Raw genomic sequence first — 7783 nt, 5'->3', positions numbered from 1 at the left:
TATATACTTTGTGGGGTCTGCCACGCCTCCTTCTGCCTGTTACATACATTTTAACAAAACCATTATACCCTGATTTCCCATTTTCAATGGGTTCAGGGTATAAAAATAAATACTGAATATTAAAATTGAATTGGTATTATCATTACATATAGAAAGTATATTTATAATAGTAAGACGATAAATCACATTGCACTTTTATTTTATTTTTAACTGCGCCAAGACAGAGACAGAGAGAGATAGAAAGACAACGCAGTCCACGTTGTTCTTCATTGAATGTATAGAGATACAACGGCTTTGAAACAGAGTAAAATGGACAAACGTCTTGACTGTCGGACGAGCGACAGCTCAGCTAAGCAAGTGAGCAGAGCTTGTTATAATCTTTTTATAATCTTAAAGTTTCCGTTTGAGAAAATACTTGGAAGAACCGCTCAAGAACTTTTGTTAATTTGTCTAGCTATATTATGTGTATCTTCGCTTAGCTTGCAAAGTAGTAAAGTTTCAATTGAACGGTGTCTCGTGCCGCGTTTCATTTAAGAATATCTTTTGAATTAAACTATCTTCCTTTTCTCTGCTCGCTTTATGCCTTCAGATGTTCCCATGCAACAAACTTAAATTGAGTGCACTTCAAGAGCTTGAGGTTGAAAGCAAATATTATTAGCTGCATTCGGGAGCACGTGAGGTCACGTTCTTGAGTATCTCGTGCCTCGCGATGCGGTACGCACGCATCTCTAGCCTCGGCGCCGACAACTCAAAGCAAAGTTATGTAATAATACAATTAAGCACTTTCATGCAGAGCGCTGCGTTTGATTAACTGAAATTCCAAGTACGATGGCAGCCTCGGGCCTCGGGGCTCGGAACTCGGGCTGAGCTCGGCTGAGACAGCCAGAGAATGCAATTTAATTAAAATGAAAAATATTTTTGTGCCAATAATGTTGCCAAGAGTTGTGCAAGACGCGCAGCCAGCAAAAGGCGAAATATTTCACAAACTATCCACAAACATCGAATACTTAAAGCACGCCGCCTCGATTTCAGACTTGAACTTTAAATTCATTTGTATCGCTAGACAAGAGTTGGGTAGCTCAACTTTTAGAATATTCAACAATATTATGGTGCATGCTAAGCGAGTTGGCCCAATGTGTACACATATGTGTTATATTTATATATTCCACAATACATTTCTATTACCGATCGGAAAAGTTTGCCCGCAATGAATCATTAAAAATATCAATATGAAAACATGCTCAAATGTATTTAGCTGCCTGCAGGCAAAGTTAACTTTTTCAATGCACTCACTGACATGAAACAACAATGACAACAACAACGACAAAAACGTCGTCCTCCACGTGACGTTGTAATATTGAAAACAAAATCCTTGTTGAGCTAATGCAAAATTTTTATGCATGTGAAGGCGCAGCGACGCCCACACAGGCTGAAAGAGACACAGCGAGACAGAGAGAGGAAGAGAGAGCGAGAGGCACATGGAGTGTATGTGGCGGTGGTGGTGGTGGTGCTGACGCTGGTGGGTTAGCTGCATGTCTGACGCATTGACGTGTTTGTTTATGTAAACAGGAAGTGTTGCGCTGCAGGCGCAGTGTAAAAACTAACACACAGACAGCCAAACAGACAGAGGGGCGAGGGGTGGATGGAGAGGCGGAAGTAAACTGCGCTGTGTATGCTATGTCATCTATGTTGTGTGAATACCAAATGTATATACACACATACATATAGAGAAGGGGTATATGTATGACACGGCACTGCTAAGATCCCTTCCCCGTTCCCCCCCGCGCGTGTCTTTCTTTTTTTTTTGTCTGCTTGTCTACGCTGCTCGTTTGTTTTATATAGCAAAATGTTTGCCCACATGAAATTTTACTAAAGCCAACATTTAATAAATGGCCTCACGATGTGTGTGTGTGTGAGTGTGTGTGTCTCTCTCTCTCTCTCTCTGCCTCTGTGAAACTTTTAATGAGCTATTTACATGTCACAGATGCATATATGTTGTAAGCTGGGGGTTACATGCGGCGTATACGTAATGTGGCCGAGTATTGCATGGGAAAACGTTTGCTTAGCCGGCCTAAACTCAACTTTTGGCCACTTTTTGCGAGTGACCCGAAATGTAATGGCAACGCTGTGCCATCCTTGTAAATGCATATTTGACTCGAAGAGCGGAGTGCAACCACGTGGAAGCTGCACAAACTGATTCAATAGTTGCCACAAGTTGGTTTTGCATTGTTTGTTGCGCTTACATTATGCAAAACCTGCAAATGTCTGTTACACCTACTCAAATGCCACTCAGTCAGTCAGCCAGTTAGTCAGTTGTCCTGGACATGTTAGAACTAACCTGGACGAGGTCATGTCACATATTGTTTGGCTGGTCAGAGAACTGACTGACATAGAAACCTGACCTGACAGAAACTGTTTAATTGAGTGCACAACTCGCAGCTGACGTCACAATAGGTTTACATCACAAATTCTCGTATATGTTTATCGCATGTGCATATTTGATCTATTAGAAGTCTTGCGTAGGACACAGTTATTTATCTATCATTTAAACTGCTCTTATTATCTAAGTCAAAATAATAATGATGAGGGTCATATAATAATCATGCGTCGCAATAAAGACAATAATTCTGCAAAATATGTATCCTATTGTGTAGTTTCCGGGCTCACAGAATTTCAGGCAAGAAACTACGTTTTTCTTTCTTTATTATTTCATGGATTATTTTAGGGTACAGTGTATAGCTTAAAGCACAGGGCTTTACTGTGAAAGCGAGATTTATTTAAAAATGTTTGGAACTATACAAAAAAGCGAAATAAATAAAATATACATGCAACTAGGCAGCGAACTTCAAGATTGCAGCTCGAAATACGTTTCGCTTACATCGAGCTGTAGGCACTTTCAGTTATTCCATTAGTTTTCTGTAATTTCAAACTGAGCCCATTGCAAATGGGATCTCATGGTATAATGGCCTTGATAAAATTTATGTAATATGCAGAAAGAGGCGTGGCAAAAGAAGAGCCCTTTCTATATGTCTGTCTATCTGTTCTATCCATATGTTGACTTCAGCACCTTTATGGGCTTGAGTTTTTTAATAGGGGTGTCGATTAAAATTATATATCACTTATCCTTAAAGCTAGTGTCACAATTTCGTTTCATGCATATTTTTTAAAATCTTTCAACCCATTGCCACCTAAATGTACAAAAACCTATTTCAAATACTAGAGACTAGAGCTTTGGCAAATATACATATTTGAATGTTATTAACTCCCAATTTGATTCAACATGTGTGTATGTATTTATGCTCAACATGTGTGTATGTATGTGTGTAAGTGTAGGGTTTGTATATGGAGGAAAGATGTGAAGAATATTGTGATATTTGCCTTTTACTTTTTTTTGATTTTGTACTTCTTCGAATTTTATAAAATTCATGGAATTGAATGTGATATGCGTACTTTTTATTTGCCAATAACAAATATTTGCTAATGAACATGTTGTTTTAGGTGATGTGAGACCAAGTCATGAAGTGTATATATATTCCCCCAAAATGTACATGTGTAATATTTTCAATGTGCAATATTTACATACATTGTATATAAAGTAAGATTATGTAAGATATATTGGTGTACACATGGCGCAGGGTATGTAATATGCTTGGATACTACTAGATAGCACTAGGTTAAGTATCGATTTAGTTAAAGCTAGGAAGATATAGATATGAATAATACAATATATAATATATGAAATATAAATGCTTCTACATAGGTAGAGTCTTCAAAACCACAGTCCAGTTACACAGTACCAGGATCACATCAAAAGAGTAGTATTTCAATATGCTTAGGCTGATAAATGCACTGACTAAGCCTGTGCTTGAGCCGCAGGCAATATTGATATTGATTATGTGAAACTGTGCTGAGTTATCGCTCAACGGCTTAAATTGGCCGTTAGTGGCGCACTTAAGCCCAATATACAGCATATATATTATGCGGCTTGGACTGCGGCCCGGCATTAATAAATTAATCTACGACTTGCAGCCGGAGATAGCCCGAGTCGGGGGCTGCGCGAAAGTTATGAGCATTGATAAACGGTCATCTTAAATTGCAATTTATATGCAAAATTGTTGGCGGCAGTTGCGCGCGGTCCGCCAGCTTCGGCTGCCAGATTAATTTCATTAAAAGGTTGTCACAGAATCCTTGAAAAAGGAAGGCCTACCTAAAAAAGGCGGCCGATAGACGAGTGTGCAAAATGCCCGGGCTGCATATTTAATGGCGGCTCAAAATAAAAAAGTGAGTGAAAAAGGAAAAAATGTTGGAATGAATGTAAAATGCACGCCAACAATTTTTCACGCCTGCAACATGAAACCGACAACAACAGCAACAACGACAATGAAGGCGAAATTTATTATCAGTGTGTGCGCAGTTAAACAATAAATAAGGCAAGCCTCGCGCCGAGGTCTCGCGCCGGCCAGTGGTTGAGATTATGAATTCCCAGTCCGATAAGCGCATAAAAGTTAATTTATACTTGGCTCAGAGAAGAAGAAGGCGAGCAAGAGGAAGAATATGCCAAGCCAATCGCTTGCCAGCCAGGCTAAGGAAAACTACATACTTTAAGACCTTGCAAGGTGCGCCTGAAGGATAGTCTCCATGGAAGGTCGACTATGGCTCTCTCTCTATCTCTCTCTCTGTCACTCTCATTCCCTTTCCCTCTTCAGCATTTCCATTTTGCCATCTGTGTGTATGTGTGTGTGCGTGTGCCTGTCAGTTTGGACCAACAGGCAGCGGCTGCTACTATCTGGCATTTGGCTTCGTATCGCAACGTCCCGAATGTTTTGACAACTTCCGCGACAGTTTTTGCATTTCGCCCGATTGTCGTTAACGGAAATATATTTTCCTCATCGCCAGCGCCGAGTGCTTTTTATATTCAATTTCGTTCTGGCATCTCTTGAGGGTCCACAGCCGCTCTTTGGCAACAGTTTATCAAGCATTCTCTGCTTCTGCTTCTTCTTGTTTATGCTGCTGCGTCAACATTTTTGCGCATTTTAATATGCAGCACATAGTTTGCCATTTGGCAAACTGTTAAGAAATCAATCTTAGCTCGTGTGGCATTTCATGCCATTTACGTCTCTTGAAAAAATGACTTTGACTTAGTTGACCCTTGGGAATCTCATTATAATCGGATTTTATTATCAGATTGGAATTACTCTGAAGTGTGTTAGAGCATACAAAATATTTGTTAGCTTATTCATGTATGTTTTAATTACCTTCCATATCGCAATAGCAATATCAATCAGAAACCTCCTCCTGCTGCCCGCACAATTCCTAGTAAGAGCTTTGCCATTTTTGTGAAGAGAGATAAATGGTTTTACACAAGCCAACAATAGTATAGTTGCATTCTATTAGATCAATTCAGAGAAAACATGCAAACGACAAACCATTCACCAAAGTCAATTCAAATACTCTCCGACCTCAGGCACTAATGTAACCCGAACACCTACATCGAGCTCAGCCAACAGTCTGGGGGGAATTAACAGCGCACATGACGTGCAGGAATGCAGAACAAAATGGAGAGAAACAAAGCACAAAGCGGTTGCTCGACTATAACGTACCCTAACGACAACGCTTAATGGCAGCTGCACATATATTCAAAGGATTGACTCCTTCTCCTTCCACTCTTGTAATACATGATTTACATGATGTAAAGGGGAGGGCAGGGCTTATTTCCTATAAGCTATTATAAATCCGAGCAAAGTGAGTCCATCATAGGGGAGCAGGGGCTGCAGCTGGGTGACTCAGGAGGACGGCAATTGGAGCGTTGATCTTCGTGAAGCGCATCGTCCGTCGAGTGATTCTCTCCGATATCGGGCAGTGCGCGCCGAGGGGAAACCTGTCAGAGCTCTGTCGTGCCAGTTGGCTTAATTAAATGTGTTGCCTTCAATTTTTACATGTTTCCATTTCCATTTGCAACGCGCACACGCTGCGGTCTGCGGTCTTGCATTTGCCGCTGACAATTGCTAAGGTTGCATGCTCTGGACTGATTGGACTGACTGGACTGACTGGACTGACTATGCAACTAATCAAAGTTGCAATGCCTCCCATCGATGCTCTTTGACATAATCTATTTACTTGTGTTTAATAATCTTGTTAGCAAAGTAAATGTAAAATATTGATTATAATGATTGGGTATATTTCCTTATGCTTCGCAATAGTTTGTCTATGCGCAATTCGTCTATTCATCTTGAATACGTCTGCATTCAACGGACTTTATCGAACGTTCGTTGTCAGCTGTTGACATTCTTGAAAAATCATTCACGTGCATCGTGTGTACACACGAATGTATCTGATATATGGGCAAACAAAGCATGAACTTAAAAAAAGCACTGAGCGCGAGCTCTCTTACATATATCAGCCAGAGAGCGTGTGTTTGACTTTGACTGTGTGTGTGCGCTGTGTGTGTGTGTGTGTGTGTGTGTGTGTATGTCTGTTTGACCCTCATAAATCACTTAAATGTTGCGGCAGTTGCACCAACAGCAGCGTCCACATCGTCATCACCATCATCATCATCACCATCGTCATCGTCATCATGATAATTATTGCCGTCGTCATTAGCATCAGAAGCAGATGCTTTAAGTTCAATTAAGTGGTTGCCCCAGCAACCGGGCAACATCTGAGCATATGCTAATTTATAGGTAATACATATACATATCTGTGTATGTGTGTGTGTGTGTGTGTAGTCTATGATTTATGCGCATTTCGGTTCGAAATTTAATACTTAATTGCAGATTCATACAGCTTCTGTCTCAGATAATGAGCTGCAAATGCTGAAAATTACGCATACGCAACGTGCGCCGTATCGCTTTGCCACACTATGCCAATTATAAACGACTTTCGACGCATCGCATCGAAATTCAGATAAAACTGCCAATGCAACAACAACGAAAGTCGAAGCTGTTTAAAATTCAAAATGTGGCAATGCGGTAGCACGCAATCGTGTTCGTGTGCAGTTATTAAAAGCAAAAAACCATCAATGCATATGAAAAGCGATTTTAATGAAAAATCAGAGCCGTCGTCCGTATGTCGCAGCGCACAGTGGCACAGCAGCAGCTGCTGCAAGGATTACTATGAAATATGAATTGCAGAATGTTTAAATAGGAATATTTCAGGAGCTGTAATTGGAAATAAAATGCTGCAATAAAAAGTTTCACAAGGTTTATAAACATTTTTAGTGCTTCTTTTTTCACAGCTAACTATCAAGCTGGAATCACTGTGCATTGGAATTACATGAACAGCAAAGGGAAAGAGAGAGAGCACACAAAAGCGGTAGCTAGCAAAAACCATAAGCAAAGCGGACGAGCATATGAACTGAGGACGACAAATGGACAGAATGCGTTGATGTTGCAGTCGACGTCGACGTTGACGTCGGTGTCGGTGTCGGCGTCGCAGTGGCAGCGAATCAATATGTTAGTTGAAAATGCAAACAAGCTGAAGCGAAAAACTGAAGCTGCAAGCAGCAGAGGAAAAAATAACAATAAAAACAAAAGACATGAGAAAAACAAATAAAAAGCGAACGAAATAAAAAACAGAACAACGCACGCCACAGCGTGCAGAACAAGAGAGCAAAACGAGACCACAAAACAAAACCAAACAAGCCGAAACAAAATAAAGTATAACAAATATCTAAAGGGAAATACCTGAACACAACACCGAGAACTACCTGCATAGAATTCACGTGGAAAATATTTGCCTGAAGCACTGCGAGCGCCTAAAAGTATGCAGTGAAATTTGTTTGCCG

At 40.4% G+C, this 7783-nt stretch overlaps 1 long non-coding RNA gene across 1 annotated transcript in view; it reads right to left on the bottom strand.

Moving 5' to 3' along the window:
- Window positions 1–561: 561 nt before the first annotated feature.
- LOC149091945 (uncharacterized) overlaps window positions 562–7783 on the bottom strand; it is a 30572-nt gene continuing 23350 nt past the window's right edge. The window contains exon 2 of the long non-coding RNA XR_016196496.1: window positions 562–1429. This is a non-coding gene — a long non-coding RNA (uncharacterized LOC149091945). The remainder of the gene's footprint in view (window positions 1430–7783) is intronic.

This window comes from Drosophila navojoa, chromosome 3 (genome assembly GCF_054131105.1).
Source record: "Drosophila navojoa isolate 15081-1374.11 chromosome 3, UAZ_NAV_1.0, whole genome shotgun sequence".
In the NCBI taxonomy this organism is placed as follows: domain Eukaryota; kingdom Metazoa; phylum Arthropoda; class Insecta; order Diptera; family Drosophilidae; genus Drosophila; species Drosophila navojoa.
Note: the sequence above shows the minus strand (reverse complement) of the source record. Positions and strands in the feature narration are given on the sequence as shown.